Consider the following 23,172-nt stretch of genomic DNA (forward strand, 5'->3'; position numbering starts at 1 on the left):
GCTGAATAAGACTGGGATTTTAAGGGGTAACAAAGATGTTTAAGTTTAGCTTCAATTATCTGAACTGCTGGCAAAGCACAGTAATTTAAAATACATGGTCAGTCGGTGGGATTAATGCACCATCAGCTTACCTTTTTACACTTTTCTAAACCTTTTAAAAAGTCTAAAGCTAATTTAACCATGCTAATAAAGTAGCTATACTACTAAGCCCTCTGTACAGCTCACTACTGAGTTTGGGCACAGAATAAAAGGTGAATCATGATTTACCAGCAAATGAGTGTGTTTACATGCACTTTAGTAATCAGATAATGGGAAAATTCCGGGTCTACATGAATAATCGGATTTCTGCTTTAAAACCAGCCAATAAACTCACAGAGGATCACGTGATGTAAACGTAATGTAAAACTCAAACTTTGTGCCGTCGCTTTCTTTAAAACATTGCCCCACTTTACCTGAAAATATGAATATACATCATGCAAAGGATGAAGATTTATTTCGTGTTTGGTTTCAGCGCCGCTCCAAAAGTGTTTTGCTGCGTCTCGTGCATGTGCAGACTGAGAAATGCGAAAGAAATCAGAGTAAGAGTTCACATGCACTGAGAAATCTGATTACTGACTTAAAATCCAGCTTTCTTAATCAGATTTCCAGATCGGAGGATGGTGTTTAAATGACGCTTTGAATAATCAGGTAACTGCAGAAATCCGATTATGATCAGATTATTGAGCGCATGTAAACGTACTCAATGACTGGGCCACAGGTGGAACTTTATTATGCAGTGTTAAAGAATGAGCCTTTAATATAAACAATGTAAATTTCCACCACAGGAACAGTAATCAGCACCAAATAACTATATAAAGCTGAGTTTCAACAAAAATGTCAGATGGAACCTTTTAATACTCTCTATATATAAAATCAAATAACAAATATTGGATGTCAAATACCAACAACATGCTGAAAGCTGCTTGTATCAGCTCAGTGTACGCTTAACCTGTCCATCAACTAAAATATCTCAATCAAACTAAACTGATGAGGAGTTCAGGCCCAGCACAGTTTTGCGATTCTTTGCTGTGGCACACCTACCAGCCCTACCAACTACCAACCAGCGGCTAAGCTGAATCAGTTGTTTGAGCAGAGAAAATACCAAACTCTGCTGGACCCTGACTTCCACACCTGGACCCTAGAAGCTTTCACAGTGCTAGGGGTGTAAAAATGCACTGATGCACAATGAAGCATCAACCTGTAGGTGATTCGACTGTGTCAACTTTGGAATTCTAAAATCAATTACAATAAACAATTATAATAATATTCATCTAAGTATGCACTAAGGTGGTGTGGTGGACAGCACGGTTCCCTGGCTAGGTGACTAGGGGTCCTTTCTGTGTGGAGTTTGCATGTTTTTCCCATGTCTGCATCAGTTTCTTCCCGCAGTCAGGCCAACTGGATATGCTAAATTTTCCCTAGGTGTCAATTGCCCTGTGATGGACTGGCAACCTGTCCAGGGTGTATCCTGCCTTCCACCCAATGACCGCTGGGATAGGCTCCAATTCCCCCCGCGACCCAGAAGGATAAGCGGCTTAGAAAATGTGTGTGTAAATATGCATTCATTTTTCAGCCAAAATAAACTGCCTTCAAACATTAAAGTTGCACTATGTAATTTTTTTTTTTAATTTAAAGAATTATCATTGCTAAACAAGAAGACAAAAACACGCCAAAACATAGTCTGTGTGTGCTGCTGTGAGTCACCCTGTAAAGTCTGATATAACTATTTAAAGTCAGAGGTTTCAGGTCAGATTTTGGAGGACTTTTTTGGACTACATCACATGTCTTTAGGTACTAAAGTCAATGCACAGGCTCAAAAAGAAGGTCCACCTTGATGCTTACGTGTAAAATACAAAATCAACACTACACAGATGAAGATATGATGACAATAATTCACGTACATCCTTCAAAGTCCTCTGTGAATATTTTTTCAACGCATCTGCAAGCGTCAGATTCATCTTTTCAGGAGTTGGAAGCACAAGCATTGTTACAAAATGTTCCTCCACACTTTGCAATGTGTGCAATTCCACCTTTCCACAATAGAGGTCTCCAAATCCCCAAAACACACCTAGTGCAGCTTAAAAAATAGTTTGTCGTATTGTTTTCCTTGTCTATTTTCTTCTACTGTGTATATTTTAATAGTTCTAAATCATACCAGCCAGTCTGAGATTTCATGATGGACTGAATCATTCCGTAAAGAACAGAATTGTTAAGAGGACAGATTTACACCTGTATTTCATGACTTTTTATCTACCCATGGGCCCCCAGAGCCACCGACAGTCTGTGGGAAACTGTGTGCCCTGACCAGCCTCTGGTGGCCCGGTCAGCTCTCTGTGGTCCTCGGGGCTTAGCCGGCGGAAACACGGCCTGGGTCAGATGGCTATCCCGCCTGCTCTCCAGAGGCCTTCCTGTTCCTGCGGGAGCCATTGTTATGAGCAGGGCCTTTGTTCTACCTCTCCCCCTGACCTGTCTCCTACCTCAGCGCAGACTAGCCAGGTGGCTGCCCGGCTCACATCTCACCACCCACACGCAACTGGCTCTGGATATAGAAACCCTGGACGTTTCAGTTTACCGGAAAATCCTTGGTCCCGGTTGACATTCCACGTACTAAACGCCTAAAGATCACATGATTCCAAAGGGTAGGACTTCGGGAGCTCATCTTACAACAGTGGAAATGCGTAATATCTTCCTAGAAATAAATTCCTGACTCTATTACAGTAGAATATGGAATTACTGGGCAGATAATGATAACCAACAATTAACACCATGTTGTGGCCAATGTCAACAGTAATACTTAATCTTCTGCTTTTTCTTCCAGTTTAATCACTGCCAATTACACCCGCTAGCAAGGTCTCCCACAATGCTGCCATGATGGGATGCTACCATGCTTCCTCCAAGACATGTGAAGTCAGCCAATGCATCTTTTTGAACTGCCGCTAACATCACTGGACAGCTCTATGCGCTTGGAGGGGAACACTAACTGCCAGTTATGTTAGGGTAGCTAATAGATGGCCACATTGGCTAGCACGGGGCTGAGTGATCAGGGAGGAGGGAGAACCATCCTATCCACCTGAATATATGAAGTGCAATGAGCAGAAGACAGGCTAACAATTACTGTAAATATTAACATGCTAATATTCTACATTATTTAGCTGACGTCCAGAGCCTCATACAATAATAATAATTCAATTTTAATGTTCCTCTGTAAATAATATATATCAGCTGCTGTTATACTGGGCACCCCTATTGACAGCATTGGGGCATTTGCTCCTCTGTGTTGTGCACTCATTCAGAGGGCTAATATGTTTTGCCTGAAGTATATATTCAATTTTGCCCTAATTACTATACACATAATATTTACTTATAAACATATGTAATTATTTAAACACTTTGAAAAGTATTAGATCATGTTCTAATATGAAATAGTTTTCTATAAGATTAAAAATATATATTGGTTTCAAAATATTCAAATAATTAAAAAAAGGTGAGTCATTTTTTAGAAGCTTGGAGGAAAATAATGTAATGCAGTGTAATAACATAATAATATAATAATGCATTGTAATTATCTGATAATACAATAATGTAATAATGCAGTACAATTATGTAATGATGTAATAATGTAATGCTTTTTGCCTCATTTTTTGTGTAAATCAAATCTCTTTCAGAAATAATCTAATGAGTTGAGATCAGCATGATTATTTAAATTTTACTGATATTTTAATTAAGGTAAATTAAATTAAAAGTCAGAGATTAACATTTATTTAATTTAATTAAAACAACCATTAAGTACAAGTTATTTATTTTTCCGCATCAAGAAATCAAGAAAGATGGATATTCAGGGATATTTTTTCGCACCTTCAAAGTTCAGTCTTGGAAGTTGGTTGCATTTTCTGCTTTTCAGTCACGTTTCCCAAAAGCATCTCAGCAAAAAGATGATTCGTAAATGGTAGAACGAGCATCACAGTGAACACTCTCTCTCTACCAGTTAAGATGACCATAACACTAAGATGCTGTTGGGAAGCTGGACCCCCAAATACAAATTTAGACTCAGCAGTTCACAACACTTTACTCCACATCTCTGATGTCCAGTTGTTTATGTTCTGTTGCACACTTTCTTCTTTTTGGTCTGTTTCCTTTTCTCAGTAAGACAGCTACACGTCCTTTCAGACCCATAGCGCTGAGTCGTCTTCTCACAACGAAATGATCTACAGAAACACCTGTGGATGTTTTCAGATCTCAATCAAATGCAGAGCTTGCTATTCTTCTCTCTCGAACATGAAAGTGCTGTTTATCTGATGGTGTTTATCTGATGGTGTTTATCTGATGGTCCCTAGTTCTGGTGGTCTGTCAGGTCTTGTGTGGTTATGAGCCACATTTTCTCTGTAGCGCTTAATAATTTGATAATAATAATAATAATAATAATAATAATAATAATAGATTCCCTTTGATTTTCCCCTTTACAGATTATTATATGTCTACTCTTTTTAGAAATATCTCCTTTAGCCATTTTAGATGAACAAAAAATGAGTGAGGCGGCTGAGGTGTGTTTGGGTAGCTGCTTGTGTGTATGTTAGAGCCCCTTTGAAGGGGAACATGATATCAGTCATACCTTTGGGAACATTTTTTGGGAGGACAGCAGTAACTTGTTGGTTTTATGAGGAGCCCCTAAGGGGCCGTGGTTAAAAAAAAAAAAATTAATTGCGTTCCCTTGAAAATGTTATGCACTCCCTGGCAAAAAATTGCACTGCCTCACAAATTATATGATTGTCATGCAGCAAGCAAACGTAGGACCAGAGGTGCCCAACAACATTGCCCAAATTAGAGCTTATTTTTCAGCATAGCTATCATTAAAAGCTGTTTTCCCAGCTTCACCAGTCTGTGCTGAGTTTATTCAGCTATTGTTCTCTGCAGTCTCTGTAAATGTAGCTTTTACTGTACGAGGACACTCGATCTCTGTTTCAGTTTGAGTCACTAACAGCAGAATCATGTTTGATTTTGAGAAGCGACACTACGTCTTTATATTTCAATCCAAGATCAACGTAAAATTCAATGAGCTGCTCCGTGTCTGAGCTTAAGCAAAGCACAGCTTTTGCAAGTGAATGCAAACCATTGCATCGTAATGCAAAACATTTTTGTGAGGGATTGCAATGTCATTTTTTATTTTTAACCACGGTAGTTTTAAGATTGGAAAGATGGAAAAGTTAGAGTTGGAGTCGGTTGCGTGAAACTAAATGAAATGCTGATAAATTTGACATTATACTTAAGCTTTGAAGACTTTAGATTATCTATCACTGAATCATTACTTACTTGCCTGTAGAATCCTTTATCTGGAGAGCCTCCTTATAGAAATGCACATAACGTCCACAGACACTGCCTGAGATAATCTTTTTTACAGCAAAATCAACCCGCGCGAGCAGGTCGTGACCTGTGGCGGTTTCTTATCTTGTTTTAACAGTGCAGCAGCAACACATAATACCTTCATATTTCTCCAATTAACATGTACAATAATATGCAGGTCTGATAAGGCCTTTTGTTCGAATGTTCAACCAAGGAAATGGAGCAGTATTTTTCATTGTTGGACTCTTTGGCTAAAACGCGCAGTGGCAGAGGCGGGCAGCGGGCCAGGGCCGAACCGAAGGTGAGAACGTACCCACGGCAGGCTGTTCTTTGTCTGCCCAAATAATGAACGGGTTCCAAGCATGCCTGCGTTTCAGCACCATTCTAGCATCGTCATGGGTGTGAAGAAGGGAGCGATGAGGGACAGGGTCGTAAAAGTGCGGTCTGTGTGCGATCTCTCACGGGCCACACAAGAGCGAAGCGGATTACGTACACTGTTGCTCAACTCAGTGCCAAGTTGATGGATGACGTTGGCACAGGTGGTTGCATTCGTGCAGTTCTTTGAATGCAGTTGGTTTAGCGCTGTAGTCAACATGCCCTTGTTAGCGTGAACTGGACCCACCTATTTACACGAATAGCCAAGTAGGCCTTCTCAAATATTAGCCGTATTTATTATTCTATGCAAACGACTAAATGACTTCTCACCCTCTGTGTGGCTAAAATAGGCCATTTTCACCTTTTTATAACTAGTTTCCTGTTTATTTGTGTAAGAAATAGACTTGCGCACACACACACACACACACACACACACACACACACACACACACCGTGTGGCGATTCAGTACAGAGTGCCTAAATGTTCGGAACAAAAGATCTGCAGGGGAGCGAAAGGAGATGGGGAACAAAAAACAAACGAGTAATGAAATTATAACAATACAGAGAGAGAGAGAGAGGGAGAGAGAGAGGGATGCGAGAGCCACAATGGCAGGGAACAATCGTGCCGCGTCAATGGAAAAAAAAAGGAGGGGGGGGGGCACGGACAATGGGGCCGGTGACAGCAGCACAATGGCCACACTGTTTTCAATTAGACATTATCTCATACACGGAGTGGCAGGTCGCATTGTGCTGGGGGGCTATTTTCAGGGCCGGCTTTGTGTGGGGCACCGCCAATATTCCCTTCAGCCCCTGCAGCGAGCCGGCCCTTTATTCTTGCTACTGTTTGTTTTTCGCTCAGCACTAAACTGTGGGTGGCTGCGAGCAAACTGCATCTGTAGAAAAGGGGGAAAGGGCAGAGGGGAGGACTACCTTTGCCATTGTCACCTGAACTGCCAGGACCGATTAAACATGCACTGGAGACGCAGTCCGTTCTGACTGCTGCGCGAATTTGATTCACGCTGGGTGCTTTTGGGTGGTCTTGGACGGTCGGAAGCCTCAATGGAGCCAGCCTCGTACGGCTTCTCTGACATATGGCGCACTCCATGCAGTGCATTGTGCCTTTGACAACAAACATACAGTGTTTCTTTAATAAGTGCCTTCGGGCAGCCTGTGTTTGTGAGGAGTGCTGCAAGGGTGAGCATTAGGGCCATTCAATGTTTGCTCATAACAGTACAATGTGTTGCCGCTGTCATATAAAACATTTTTATTTTGTTTTGCCATCTGAAAACACTGTCTTCCCCTTGCATTGTGTGAACTTTTCATAGAAATGTTGTAAGGCAAAAATTTTAAGTTACACTATAGACAAACACTTCTTCTCTAATAAAGTTTCGGAGAATTACCTGCTCTTTCTCATCATTGAAAGCTCAGTTTCTTTGCCTTCTCTCATTATTATTTTTATAACACAGTATAAGTAACTGGCCTCCCCTGATATCTACGTATTCAGTTCCGCAGATGTTGTGCCTTAAACCTTAACAGGCATCTAAGAATACACATAAAGTAATGCTGTGTTTTTCCTATTTTGCTCCAGTTTAGAATAATCCTAGCTCAGACCTGACACTTGTTAACGCCAGCGGAAAATATGGCATAGGGAGTAACGGTCATTAGATAAGAAGTCAAAGCATGGAAGACAGTCGGTTCTGCACCCTATCTTGTCTGTGGGCATGTGGAAAGAACATATCGTAGTGCATGATGCTCTACTTGCACGTATTCATGATCCTGTTCTGATTTTTATGAAGCTCTGACAGTTGTTTCAGGAGTAAACCTATTTGCCCACATCACATAAAGAGCCTTTAAATGAGATGTAACATTTGAGGTCTCGATATGTCACTCAACCCACTGGTACCTTGCCACCTGCTACTAGTTCTAGCCTCAATTACGCTCTCCAGACCCAGTTCATGTAGTTCTGCGGCCTGCGTTTGCTCAAAGAGAAGAGTTTTGTTTCGTGCTTTTTCCACCAGCGGTCACACAACTGTGCAAAACCCTGCTTGTTAGATCTCACCAGCGGAAATGAAATTGGAATAGGTTGCGGTCTTCCGAAGGTTTCTCAGAAATAATGTGCTCGATGTTATCGGACGTGTTCTTTTTTAGCTAATATTTGTCGTGTTTGCTGTTCTCTATCAACCCAGATCCAATGCGGTTTATGTGTCTGCCTACTCTCTATACTTTCCACACTGCATTCGCAGTTTGGGGAGGGCACTGTGGGTTTATTTTGTGAAATGCTCACATAGGCAAAACGTCTATATTGGTTTGAGTGTGATCACAAATTGCAACAGCCAAGCAATTCATTGTGGTTTCTGTCACTCTCCTACTTTTTCTCTCTGCACCACAGTGGCATATCTAATGCTGCAGCACTGGGAGCAGCATAGCATCAAATTGAGGTCAATATCAAACATGCAACTTCTCAATTACTTGAATTAGCTTCATAAATATTTGAATTGCTGGTGTTGCAACAATGGTGGCAGTTTGTATCTAGGTACAATGTCTTCACTTTTTCCTGTAATATCTCTATGAATATGACACTGTGGATACTGGGGCCAGTCGTTTCTTTGTCTGCATATACAGTCGTATGCAAAAAGTTCGCAAATGATGTGTTTGTTGATTTTCTAAAGAAAAAACAAGTTTACATATCTTCTACAGAACTTAAATACGTCACTTTGTCTTTCTTTAGTGCAATTTCTATTGATTTGCTGAGTTAAACATATTGGCGAAAAAATAAAATTAAATATAAAGTGTGCCATAACTTTTGCACAGGCCACATTTTATTATTATAATTTTTAACATGTTAAATTCAGCAGATAAACAGTAATTGTGCATCCAAATGTGCAGAAGTGTGTTCCCTGTAGAGGTTGTGTTCACTTATTTTCACTTAGAAAATCAGCAAACACATGTAATTTGACCAGGGGCGTGCAAACTTTTGCGCAACAGTACTTGCATGAGACTTGATAAGAGTGCATCTTTATACTAAGGCAAATAGCAAAATGCTTCGTTGGCTTGTGGGAGGTTTAGTGCTACAAAAAATGAATTACGAATAACTTTAAAGTGTGTAAAAATGTGTATTTTTATTTATTTGCCTTTAAATTATTTGATTCATAGCTTATATGTATTTATAGCTTATATGTATCTTCAAAATCATATCTTTACAGCAGAAAGCCAAACTTTTAAAGTAAGTTCATGAAACAGAACTTTTTTTAAAGTAATTTTGGAGTAGTGTTTTATTTATGTATTATGAACATAAATTCATATTATAAGCATTGCACATGTATTATAAAATGAAATAATTAAATGCAGAGTATGCACACAGCATGCATATTATTTTGTGCGTTTAATTATTTAAGTTTATTATAAAACAGTGAGTCCATCTATTCTTTCTTTCTCTGCATAGTGACAAAACAAAGTGAAAAATAAATAACAACAAATGCGTGTATGTTGAGATACAGATCTTTGGAGTCAGTGGGTTAAGACAGGAAGAGAATGCGAAGTCTGTTTGGTTGTGAAGTGCGATAAGTCCCTAAACACACAGCTTCACCGTAATGCTGGAAAAGAGCTTTCTGCATCATTCTCTGTATCATTGTCCTGATCGCTTCTTCTGCACTGCTGTAGCCCTAAAATACATGAGGGGCACTTGATTGCAAGCTTCCATAAACGGGTACAAATAGCGTTTTTAATGTTGAACGCTGCAGCTCAGGTACACTCTTAAAAAGATGGTTCTTCAAGGGTTCTTTAGTAAAGACAATGGTTCTATGAACTCTAACAGAACCATTTGCATGCTTAAATGGTTCTTTGCATGGAGAAATATGTATCAGACTGATGGAGAATGTGTCGTATATGTTTCTATATAGAACCTTTTGAAAATGGTTGCATGTAGCACCAAAAAAAGAGGTCTTCAACTGTTACAAGCTTGATATCATAGCAACTGCAGAACCCTTTTTGGTGCCATGTAGAACCATTTTCAAAAAGGTTCTATACAGAACCATATACATTTTTCATTAATCTGAAGAACGTTTTCACCATGCAAAGAACCATTTAAGCATGCAAATGCATCTTTGAGAGTTCATGGTTCTATATAGAACCATTGTCTTTACTACAGAAGCCTTGAAGAACCATCTTTTTTGAAAGAGTGATAGTTGGCACTACAAAGACACTCCCTATTGTTAGATAATACCTTTATGTGATTAATATCATGGCTGCACAAGCTGCTGTCATAACAAAACATCATATCTCCAATATGCTAACTTCACAGGAGAAAGAAAAAAAAATGTTCTTAAAGGGGAATTCAACCAAGTTTTAAAATTTTCTCTTTTTTTCCCTTTTTGTTAAAATAAAAAAAAGGTCATTCGGAGTGGTTTGGTGTGAAACACTTCATTCTAGAGAATCTAATCGAGTCAGAATTGTTCACTGTGGTGGTGATAGGAACCAGATGTCTATAAGATTAATTATGATTGTTTTGCGATGGTTTTAAGATTTAAGAAGGTTTTGGCCAGAAACATATATCTTTTAAATCCATTCTTGGCAAAGGGATACACATAAGCTGTGGTGGGGCTAAGAAAACATTTTTTTTTCAGATTTATTCCTATTTTACCATTATCAACACTACATTTCAAAACTCAGAAGACACGTTTAGGTTCACTGGTGGATTTGGACAGTAAATAAAGTGGCTATATTTGCAGTGTAGAGTCCCATCATCACCACTGTAAGGACATCTAATTTGAAGTTTCAAATAATATGTCCCAGACCTTATAGGGTTTGTCCCACATATATTGTCCCCCAGAATGTCACTAGATCCTCTGACTGTCATTTAGCTGTCAAAATATGAATCATGCTACATGATACAAGTGTGACTTCGAAATGCTGTGGTGTGAAAATAAGTCTACTATTAAACTTCAACACTGTTATATATCAACTATCAACTATTTAAACTGCAGCCTACTGGTGCCAAAGCAACTTCAATCAATCAATCAATCAATCAACCTTTATTTAACCTCGGAGAACATCGAGGGTGACCCTCATTCACAATGTTGCCGAGTTGATACAGGAAAAGGGATTGATAATGTTTAAAAACATGTAAAGCAATAAAAGTGAATTTCATAAAAAATCAGGTAAGTATAAAAAAATTAAACATTAATAATAAAAATACAGTAGAAAATATAAAACAATAATTAAAATGTAGCTAAAATGTAAAAGTTAATCAAATCAAATCAAAATAAAACAAGGAGGATAAGGAAAAGTACACTAAAAATGAATTAAAATGACTATAATAATAAAATAATCATAATAAAATAAGAGTAATAATAAATTACCAAACAAATTAATAATAAAATAATGAAAATAAGACAATAATAGTAAAAAATCTGGTAAAACAAAGAGGAATTCCACTGATTTTTACAAATTTCTGCATAGTTCAATCATTGAGAGCTGTAAGATGTAAACACAGTCATTCAGAGTAGTTTGACATGCAATGGACTATTTTAGAGAAACTTACAGTGGTACTGATAGGAACCAGGGGGCGCAACGTCTACAACAAAAAATATAGTCTTCACTTACATTGGGGACTATTTTGCCTTACAACACCCTGCATGCATGTAAAAGCCTCATCTAAGAACTACCGTAAAGCAATGTCTCAGCAGAGGATTCATAATCTTTCCTTGTAATAACCTTTCGTGTGGTAGCTTCATAGAGGCGTTAAACACTTCAGATGTCTGGTTCCTATCACCACCACTGTCAGTGATTCTGACTCAGTATGTTTCTCTAGAATGGAGGATTTCACATGAAACCACTCTCAACGACTTTTTTAGCGATATAACTCTGCACACATTCTTAAAAATGGGACAAATCCCCTTTAACTATCACATCGGGCCAAACTTGGTGGTTCACTCATCAGGTAATACACACAACGTAAAAGGCAGTTGTCATTTTTTAGAATAGCATTTAAACAAATAGAGCGATGGGGTTTTTTACTTTTCTAAGGTCAACAAAATGTAAAATCTTCCAGACTTAAAACAAGTTACTCCTTATTATACTACAAAACCATGCAAGCTTTCTAATGTGAACTTCTAAACTTTATAGTGTTATGGATGCAGTGAATCACATGATCCAGTGCTTCAGACAGGACTTTATTCTCCGCTCTATATGCTTGCATTTGATAAGTGTGCCTGTGTGCACGGGTGAAGGCTGCACTGTAGTGGACAATAAAGGTCTCTTTTTTTCCGAGAAGTCCTCACAGTGTGGTCAGAACGGCGGTGGCAGTGTATCGCCCGGTCTCGTCGCCACCTCACAAAGCTCCGGGCTCAATAATCCTTGGGGCCAAAGACATACGAAGAAAAGAGGGGGAGGTGGAATAGAAGAAAAAAAAAGTCGCCCGCTTCACCTCAACCCAGCAGGAGAGACAAAGGTGGAAGACCTGAAAAGCGCAGGAGCGAACAAAGGTTGCGAGCGGTCGGGATAAGCCCTGAGAGTTGCTTAGTGACAAGAGAGTGACACGGAAAGAAAGGGAGAAAGAGTGGTCAGGGAGAAAAGATGGACTTGGAGAGAAAGGTGGGGGGTGGGGTGGGGGGGTGGACAAAGAGGGGGCTGAAAGAGAAAAGAAGAGATGGAGAGGGTGAAAGAAAGACATGGAGGAGAGAAAAAAAGCAAAAGAAAGAGAGGGGGAGAGAGAGATAGAGAGACACAGAGAGAGAAAGAAAGAAAGAGAGAGTGAAGAAGTGTGGGGGGGGGGAAGCTTCCGTAATCCTGGAATAGTGGTTGTCGACCATTGCCATGGAAACAGGCACAAAGGCCTGTGGTTTCCTATTGATGGCTAATTGTATTCCTCACAGCTCTTTTGTTAATTGTTGTCTGCCCAGCTCCCACTTCCTGCTGGGCGGCCACACAAAGGCAGGAACAGAGGGGATTAGAAATGGCACAATGGCTTTAGACTCCGGGCCCTGCGAGGCTGCGGCTAACCCGGCACAGACCGGCAGGGAAAAAGTGAGAGAAAGAGACGTAACACAACCCCGGGGCTGTACTGCTTTGAAGGGTAACTGGCACCTTCACCTGGATAATTCACTCCCCCTCACCCCCTCCACCCCCACCTCATATGCAGATGTCACCCCTGTGTGTCCCGAGTGGGGCGAAAGGGCTCAGCAAGTGGTGCAGGGCCTCTAAAGAGGCTCAGAGTCTAATGAGGCAGCATGGGGGGCATTTTTTAAGTGAGGATTTACTCAATAATCACTCAGTATCACTCAGTACCCCCTTTAATCGTGATACACCACTGTTTTTTTTTTGTTTTTTTTTTTGGTGAGGGAATGAAATTTCACAAACATCTCGTGTGAAAAGTCCCTGATTAACTCCATTAACTCACACAATGCCTATTAATGAACACACTTCAGCTTCTGCCGGTGTGAACAAGGCACTGTTCCTGTTTTCGAGTCCTTCCTCCCTTCTTTAGACGTGCCAGTGGTGCAAAGTGATTAAAGGGCACTTGTCTAGTTTTACTGCGTATCAAAGTAAATAAACAATAAACAACAGCAAGAGAAAATCGCAGCACTGAGGCAGCGGCGCTAAAAGTTAGCCGCCGGCTAACCAGCTCTATTCATGGCCCCTCTCCAGCAGCTTTTCCGAAGAGCTTTCCCTTTAAGAGGGAGGTGAATGGCAGGAGACGGAGAATGTGGGGAAACAAAACGGCAGAAAGTGACTCCCATGTGTTTAGGGAGACCGGACAGCGCTCGGAGAGGACTCCGCGTTTGTCTTCGCCGTGTTATCGTCGCTGATTTGGATGTATGTCCCTTACTAATAAACCGTCGTTTCTGCTTTGGCGGGAAGAGCCGCTGCGGTCTCCCTGACAACGAGGAGAGGATTCTGAAGTTTGGGCTTCACAGTTTTTTTTTTTTAAACTGCTGTGGTGAGTCAAGAAAACAAAACTCAAACTCCGGTCACACAACTTAAGTTCGAACCGGACCGAAATGTCCGCTTTTACGACGTGACGGCGCTGACTAACTTCTGACTGGAACCAACTCTGACTGAAAATCGGGGAAAACTTAGACCGCTCGTGACATTTTTCGAAATAACGTTAACGTTAACGTTAGCCTTAGCTCCTCAGACCGAGGGGCCACCGGGTTTCAGGAGCTAATAACGTGAAAATGTCGGCACGGTTATAACGTTAACGGTATTAGAGTGGATGTCGGAGTCCGAGGGGGTGTTTTAGTGATATTTCACCCTCAGAACTCCTTCTTGCGAGTTGGTCCGCGTTAGGTACGGACTTAGCCTGGGGGCTAATCCTGAGAGCCAGATCCAGGAGCTGTCAGACTGACAATTTAAATATCTTTAGCAGCGAGCTAACACTTTAAACATCGGTCAGTCCTGAACTTTTTAATGCCGTTAGCCTCTGTAGCAGTTACATGGATAAAACTGGAGCCTTGAAATTTAAATTCGATTCCTAAAATTTCCTATAAATCTGTCCTGAGGGAGAAACTGAGATACTTCTGAGGAGAAAAAGGAGCCTGTCGTGGCATCAAAAGCGTGTGAGAGCTTATAGAGGACATAGGGAACGTTCTCAGTGATTTGTTTGGGAAGGTCCAGGCTTATTTAGTGACCTGTTAGATGACCGCGCTCCGCTGTTGGGTCTGTTAAAGTGTGAGGAACTGCACTCCTGCAGAGCTGCTGAGCCGGCTGTCAGATTCCATGGATGAACTAAACGTCGTCATTCACTTCAACACGTTAAAAGTCTATTAAAGCTGCTTTTTTGTGGCTCCCAATACACCTAATTCAGCTCTGCTGCGGTCCTAAAGCCTTCATGAAGTTAAAATGGGTGCTAAAGTAGGAAAACGCCAAACTGTGGAGGGCACATGTGCATCATGACCCTGTTTGAGAACCACTGAGTGACTAGATCAGAGGTTACTTAGGTTAAATATGTACTCAAAAACTAGAGTTGTCATGTTGACATGTTGTTTGTAGTGCTGAGTAATACTGCCTACATCTATATCCTGATATTGGTGTCACACAGCTGCACTGATTGGTAGTTTTAGCATAGCACTGATGGATACCAAACTTGTTTACCTGCAATATATGTATGTATATGGGCGCTTCAGGTAATTTTAAAGGGAATAGATGAAAATACATAAGAACTGAACAAGTAGTTCAATCAAAACAAGCTGTTTCAGGTTTGTAGGACATTGTTTTAGCATGGAGTATCAAAATGGGCTCATTAACTTCATGAATGCGCAGTAAAATGTCATTTTAAGCTGTGATATAGTAGGAAAATACCATGATGTTATACTTTTCAGTCTTGCTGACCGGCACTAACGTGTGTGTTTTGGAGGCTTGAGGTCTGGGGCCATCAAACGGTCGCTCTCTGTAAGAGTTAAATCAGCCCTGGCTGTGCATCTGTGTGAGGTGATATTGTCCAGTCTGATGAGTGACACCTTTCGCATTGCAGTGTTGGGGATGGATGCTTGCCTGTAGCCTCCAGCCTCCAGCACCTGAGCCTCGCGCTGCCATTGTGGCCGGGCATGTTGACGGCTCATTAAAGGGGAAGTTGGCAAAGTGGCTGCAAGTGTTTGGCTTCACAGTGGCTGACTGCGCACAAAGCTGCCTGTCAGCGGGGAGTCCCTGACCTTTCCCTCTGCCATTCTTTCGTTCTCTCTCCCCCCTCCATCTCTACATCTTTCCTTTTTTTCCATTTATGTTCCTCCTCTTTTTTACCTCCTTTCTTTCTTTCTTTCTTTCTTTCTTTCTTTCTTTCTGCCTCTCTTTCTTTCACTTATTCAGCCTTTCTTTCATTCTTCTCTGTGCCTTTGTTCCTCTGTAACACTGTTCAGGAGAGGGCAGAAAGGGCTTAATAGTGTGGTAGGGAAAAGAAATAGAGGATCATAGCTTCTCTCTGTATGTCAATTACTGTACAGCCTATTCTGCACAACCTGATGAATACACTCGCGCTGGCCTGTGACTGGCTAATAGACACTGACCTCTGAAACACAATGGAAAGCCAGGGGCAGCGCATGCTTTTGTGAAGCGCTATAATGTTGAACTCACTGTGCAGCATGCTGTTTAATTTCTAAACATTCCTGTAGTTATTGCTGCTTTGCACAAAACAACGGACCAGTACTGCGTTCCGAAAGGGTCATCACGGCTTTGCAGCTTTCACATGCTGGTTTTGCTCACTTTGTGTCCATTCCTTCCCTCAATGGGCCTGCTGGTACGTTATTCACATCTGTTTGTGCTGCAAATAAGAAAGCGAACCGAGACTGTGGACTTCCGACAAAATCTGCTTGCACCATTGACACCTTTCTATCTGGTGATTTCCCAATGCAAACCTCTGACAGGGCACATTTAAGCAGTCTGTAAGGTGAACCAGCTTGAACAGTAAATTCAAAGTCAGTATAAATTATAAGGTAGTGGAGATTCATAGGTCAGGGCAGATTCAGTGGGGCAGGAAACTCAGTCTATGGTATTTACGTGAACAGAGGAGCAGTGACTCATCTTAATGGGCCTAATAACCTTCTGAACACACAGGTTCCCATACGTTACACAAGGCAGCAGAGTAAACAGAAATGTGTTCGGTCTTGTATTCAAACTTTGACCCCGTCCGTTCGGCCTCGCATTGTTTTTGTTGTCCTATTGAACTGGCGGTTCGACAAGAGCGAAGCAACAATGGTCTGTGAAGTGCGTTTCCTTGGGCCTGCGAGAGCGTCAATGAAATCAAACGAGCCAAGCTGTTAGAACAACACAATGTCCGATGCATTCCATCATTGCAGCTGTCCGTCAGATCCTCTGAGTGATGCCCTTGTCTGAGTTCCCTTTGTCGAACTGTTCAAGTCCAAACTTAAGGCCTCAGTGTAGTCAGGCCTTGGTAAACATACAGTATGTCATTGTGTCAAGTGAGATTTTAAGAACCTGTTCCTTTTTTTTTGTGCTCTCAAAAATGTACAAAGTATGCCGTTTTATGTGTCGTAACGCCGTAACTTCTTCAATTTTCAATTAAAAAAAAAAGCAGCAAAAGAAAGCCCACCCCCAACTCTTACTCGTCTGCAGTAGCACTAATTTAAATGAAATGTTAATATGTCAGAATTTGGGGTTTGGGTTTGTTTTCCACGTTTGTATTTGGAAAGTGCTGTCAAACTTTTTTTTTGCAGCCCACATGTTCCCAAACACTCTCCGCTGCCACCTACTATATCTCTCCGCAACGGAGTGACACGAAGGCAGACCCGCAGCGGAAATCAGACAGCCTGCCATAAGAATAGAGCTCATTGAGTAGCTGCAGAAAAGGTGAACAAATAGGCAGCTGCCAAACTAACCCATCACTATTGTCTCGCTGTCAGCAGAAAGGTATCTGCATTAGGTAAGCTTAAGAGTCTTTCAATTTACTGACAGACTTTGTGAAATATTCGCATTATAACACTTGTCAGGTTGTTTTGGGAATTTTACTTTGTTTTTTGTTTAAAGCCCTTCAAGGGTCGTAACTCTGAAGGGTTTTATTTTGGGGAAGACAATAGATATTGTTGCTTTGCAAGAACAGGCAGTTTTGTAAATGTTCCTTGATGGTAATTTAGCTCAATATAAGCAGCTGTGTGGGTTTTTATATTTTTTTTTCAACTTTCTGCAGCAACAGTGCTGTTTTATTAAGCAACCTGTCAACAGAGTTACAGGTTTCCAACCACCAGCGTTGGTAATGCAAAATTTTTTTTTTTTAAATAAACAAATTTCTTGTACATTTTTTAGAAAAATTGCTAATTTTTTAGAGAAATGCAGCAAAGAAACAGCAGCATAACTTGTGAACTTTGTCACTTTGTTGTTAGTTTTCTCACAGTTAATTTATTTCACTCTTGCATGATTAAAATAAGCAGTTCAACCATTTTAAAAAAAAACTTAAACAACAAAAAGTACACTTAATTTTCTATACGCAGTGCAGGTCAGCGTGCAGCGGGTACGTTCATGTTGCATAGTATTTACTAAAAGCCGTAAATCTGCCTGAACAAGAATGAAAGGAAACTGATCCCTTTGAATTACGGCTTCCACTCGCAACCGCCAAACAAGTTTTAGTCCAAATAAAGAAGGCAAGACCGGTCAATTTAATGAGCATTTCATTTTTTTCTCATGCCCCGTGCTTCCTGCTTTATTTATTTACGCTGAGGCGATGGCAGGGTTTTGTGAAAATCAGCATGCAAGCGTAAACATGATTTTGAAGGACGTTTTTGGTTTAGGTGTGTTGCATGGCTGCGTGATAGAGGTTGAATGACAACCGAGTAGTTAAAATTAATGCAGTGTTTTCATAATTCTCTTTATAATATAAGAATTAGAAAAAAAAACATTAAAAAAAATTAAAAATGTCAGGCCTGTTAAATATACTACTGTCCATTATACTGTAATGCAAAAGAGCTTTTCAATAACTTAAATGGTGTCATGCAAATGGATCGGTTTTTATTTCACATTCTATGCAGCTGTTTTTGTATTCAGTTATTTTATTTTTTACTGTGATTAATCACAGAACAGTGGCCTCAGTTCCTCCTTTCATCGTATGCTGCATAAAGAAAAACACACCTCTACGACTCTTTATGAAGAGAGAACCTTCTGGACGGGCTCGTATTTCTAAAAGCATACACACACAAACAAATATACTGTTTTTCATTTCACGAAATACCGCACAATGCACACCACTGTTGGCGGAGATAACACAAGGAAGACGGACCTCGGAATAATTCTGATTTAGATCGTTAATGGTGTCGGTGCAGATATCACAGACAGATTTGTTTGGGCTTCATTTGGCTGATATAAGGCGGTTTTTTGTGCATTCATTCCTCTCACAAAAAAAACTTCACAACAGTCCTTTTAGTACAGCAAGGGCTTTCACTCATGAAGAATGCGCCATGGAAATATCACCACACGGATTTGCATGTGTCTATCTATCGCGTACGAGGACACAGAGACTATTCGTGTAGTTTAATAACTTACCAAACCGCTAGAGCCTCATGATTTGGTTCAAATGAACCATAGATCATTAGATGCAATAGGCTTCACTTAGATAATGCGGGAGTTCAATTTGGATTTCGCTAATGGGGACGGACGGACGGCTGAAAACGTGTTTCTGTTTTTATTTATTTATTTATTTATTTTTTTCATAACGTTTTAGCTCAATTACAATTTTTTTTATTGCATCACATCAACGGGATCCTTAGACTGACAGCTTCATGCCCATTACTGCACTGTGCTGGCACAACATCACAGTCTAAGTGAATAAGAAATAACTGGTTTGGTCGCTTCTCAGACAGCCTCGACTGAGTCATCCTACACTGTGATTGAAGCATGTAATCATTAGAGTGTGTCAAGTGAAAGGGTGAAAATTCATTGTAAACTAGAGGAAAAGTGTGGGCTGAAATTCTTCCTTCGTGAGTGTTCGTGCGTCAGTGCTGATAGGAACTCCTGTTTCTCAAATTCTGCAAATGATTTGTTCTTTTTTTTTGTTTATTTTTCAACTTATAAAAGTTATTAAAAGAATCAGAGATTCAAATACGGTTGTATATATCTGAACCAGGGATGCTGCAAATGTCTGTTCACTTCTTGAAGCAGAAAGAAGTTTGGAGGCAGAGCTTGAACGTAATGGCATGCATGTCCGGAATGGAAAGAAAGCGCACGTCTAGGCCTGAACGATTTGGGGAAAATATCCAATTGCGATTTTTCCTACTAATATTGCACCAACAATTTAAATTACGATATTTTTTTTTTATAAATTAAGATTCAGGCCTGGTTTATTTTGACCAAGAAGACCAGAATATCCACCTTTTTTGGCTTGAGGCTCGACCCCTGAACACAGTGTGCCAAACTGCCAGTAAGTTGGGGTTGTGATGTCACAACATGTGTAGGTTTGGTTGCCTTTGATTGGTCTAACTAAATTATATCTACAGGCATTTCCCAAACTCTTATTAGGCTCAATTTCCCCTCCTAGAACCTAAAACAACATTTCTGCTAATGTACACGCTTACAAAAGATGGTTCTTCAAGGGTTCTTTAGTAAAGATAATGGTTCTATATAGAACCATAAACACTCACTGACTCACTGTCATGCTTAAAAAGTTCTTTGCATGATGGAATGTTTCTCTAAATTTATGGACATTGTGTTGTGTGCATATATATATATATATATATATATATATATATATATATATATGGTTCTTTATAGCACATTTGTGAAAAGGGTTCTATACAGCACCAAAATGTTCTTCTATTGTTACAAGCTTGACGTTGTAACAATAGCAGAACCCTTTTTGGTGCTGTATAGAACCATATACAACACATTTTCCTTCGATCTGAAGAACGATTTCACCATGCAGAGAACCACTTAAGCATGCAAGTGGGTCTTTGAGTGTTCATGGTTCTATATAAAATGATTTACTGAAGAACCGTCTGTTTTAAGAACCTTGAAGGACTATCTTTCTTAAGACTGTAGGCTATAATAAAAAAAAACAAAAAACTGCAGCTCTTGCGATTTGAAAATTGCACCGTCTTAAATTGCGATTTCGATATAAAATCGGTTAACCTTTCAGCCCCTACCTACGTCCCACTTGCAGACTGGCTGTTGTGTTTCTTGCACAGTACTTAGGTAAGTTAATTATGAGCCACACTGAAATGATGTCTACGAGTTAGATGATATCTTTGCCTTCTTAGAAGTTCAAATCGTGGGGGGCGAAATGTGAAAGTTGAGGAAGTTTGGGGGGGAGAGTGTTTGTGAGTATGAGAATGAGATTGAGGCGCATCAGCGAAGTTGTTCTCACACCGATTCCTTTCCCTCATTGATGTGGTGAAGAAGTGCAAACTTCGTACCTGTTCTCAGAAAAAAATATTTTTCCAGTCTGCCTCTTTTTTTTTCCCTTTGGTGTTCACTCCTTTGGCACTGTGCAGCTTTTAAGACGGTTGTCCAGTTCTGTTCTCTCTATTTTGGCCAATTCTCAACTGAATACTGTCCCAAATGTTGTTTTTTTCTTTTTTATTCCATTCTTAAACATCTGGCGGAGTCAACTGGGAGCGCTAAAAGTTTCACTGCACATCTCTCAACATCCTGACTTACTTTAAGATATGCTGGTTTGGCCACTTCTCTTTTGTTTTCCCACTTAATTCCTTCAATATGTTTTAATATTCACCGTATAATTGCCAAAACAAGAATAAACCTGTTCGCTCAACTGTAAGAAGTTTGTCGTCGAACCAGTTCATTTGCATCATCCGCCTTCTACTCTCCAGTCTTTCCTCTCATAATCTACCTCTCTTTTTTTTCCTTTCAGTCCCTCCTAATCTTCTTTAGTGGCCTTTATTCTTCCTCTATAGTCCCTCGCTTTCTCTCCGCCGGCTCTTCTCTCGGCCTCCCTGCCCAGGCTTGTAGAGAGCATGTATCCTGTTTGTAGCAGGAGGCCCACACGTGCTGGAGAAATGGAGGGCGCGGAGGGGTGCGGAGGGGTGGGGAGGGAGCGGGCTGCTCTCAGGATGTCCTGGAAGGTGAAGGCTTCACCTTTTCTTCCTTTGGGCAGCGCCACGTCAAAAAAAAAAAACATCTCCAGAGAGCTCTGCTCCGTTCTAACCAGCAGCAAAATGTTCTGAAATGTTGAAGAAAGTCCTGAAAATTAATTTCGCGTTCGTGTGGCTTGCAAATGAAGCATGACTGAGAGCTCTCGAGTGTCATGTTGAAGATCTTGTGGTTGATACATGACTATAATACTGTAGTACAGAGGAGTATCCTGTATACTACATCGAGAATATTGACAGGGTTATGTCAAAAGCTCATAACTTCATTTATACCATTTGAAAAAAAAAAAAAAAACAGATTTACTTTACATCATGTGAACATCTCAGGATGAATGGACCAAAAAAAAAATGTTTTTCCCTCTTCTGAAAAGTTTTTTGAGACGAAAGGTTTTGTTATAACAGTGACAACATGCTTTGTGGACTGTTTGCTGTAATATAGAAAAAAGTACGTCCCTTCATTTCTTTAATTAAGGAAAAAAGCAGAAAACGTCGCTGTCGTCGGAAGAAAACCTCTTATCTCCAAAAACGCTAACTTTACAGGAGAAGGAAAAAACCTGCTTTACTTTTAATGTAAGTCTATGGAATCAGACTTTTTTCCAGGTCATTTTTGGCCGTTTCTTTTGGTCCATTCATCATGAGATTTACACACAATGTTAGGAGCAACAGGTATTTTCGAATTATGTCAAAAACTGAAAAATGACAAAAATGGAGATACTGGGTTTTCTTCAAACAACAGAGATATATTTAACAGAAAATTACTCAGAAGCCTCAACAACTGAGCGTAATATAACATTTTTCAGTATTTGCTGTGTCCACACCTTGCCTTCCTTTTAGCGTCTGTCCTTTTCTCAAGACTTACTTTCAGTTTTTCAAAGAAACCTGTAGGAATATTTCTCCACTCCGTTTCTCCAGTTCAGTCTTACACTCTCAGAAATAAAGGTCCTAAACTGTCACTGGGGCAGTCCCCCTCTTGTCACTGGGTTGGGACCCTCAAGGCTCCATCTCAGTACCTTTAGTTAGGGAACATAACTGAACCATAATCCACTGAAATGATATGTTCTGAGCTGTACTGACTCCACACACCCCGTCTCGTCTCCAGGCTTTTATTTTACTGTTCTGTTTTAAAACATTCAGTTATGAAAAGGTACAAATACGAACTTTTCACCTGGAAAAACTTATTTAAGGTTCACAATCAGACCTTAAAACCACTGTTGTACCTTTGAGGGAACGTTTACATTGTTTATACCTTGATGCACATAAAGTGTTCCTGCACAGAACCTTTATTTCTAACAGTGTAGAAGTTGGCTGCATTTTCTGCCTCTCACTATTCGGGTGATCTCAATCGCATTTAGTGATCTTGAGGTCATTGTTATGAAAAGATCAGCAGCTTCTTTGCTTGATTTACAAATTTCTTCTTTTTGGTTTGTTTACTTTTCCCAGTAACAGCTTCTTAACAGCCACACGTCCTTCCAGACCCGTACAGCTGAGTCGTCTTCTCACAGTGGAAGGATGGACAGAAACACCTGTGGATGTTTTCAGATCTGAAGCAGCTTGATTTTCTCCTCTCTCTCAGAGGTGAAAGCTTTGAGTGCTGTTTATCTGATGGGGGCAGTTCTACTGTTTACCTGGTCTTGCATGGTTGTTAGGAGTCCCATTTTTCTCTGTATCCTGTAGTCATTTTTCGAACTCCAGTCTTGGAAATTCTTGTTTTTTATTTTCATTTTTCATTTTTATTTATATCTATAACTCCGTTAATTTGCCTTAAGGCTGTTTGCAATGGAAATTAAATGAATACACCGTTTTAGATCTAATAGTTTTGTTTAAATCTCATTTCTAAAGCATGAAAGCTTTAGAAGCGCATGTTTCATAATGATGAGCCCCA

At 40.2% G+C, this 23,172-nt stretch overlaps 1 protein-coding gene across 2 annotated transcripts in view; it reads left to right on the forward strand.

Moving 5' to 3' along the window:
- Positions 1-13,443: 13,443 nt before the first annotated feature.
- LOC118799749 (transcription factor SOX-13-like) overlaps positions 13,444-23,172 on the forward strand; it is a 47,541-nt gene continuing 37,812 nt past the window's right edge. Inside the window, exon 1 of one of the 2 annotated variants that reach the window (XM_036559773.1) lies at positions 13,444-13,687. The gene's annotated coding sequence lies outside the window, so the exon portion shown is untranslated. Of the gene's footprint in view, positions 13,688-16,905; positions 17,123-23,172 lie in introns of those variants that run through there. The other variant, XM_036559775.1, reaches the window with a different exon arrangement.

This window comes from Colossoma macropomum, unplaced genomic scaffold (assembly GCF_904425465.1).
Source record: "Colossoma macropomum unplaced genomic scaffold, Colossoma_macropomum, whole genome shotgun sequence".
NCBI lineage: Eukaryota > Metazoa > Chordata > Actinopteri > Characiformes > Serrasalmidae > Colossoma > Colossoma macropomum.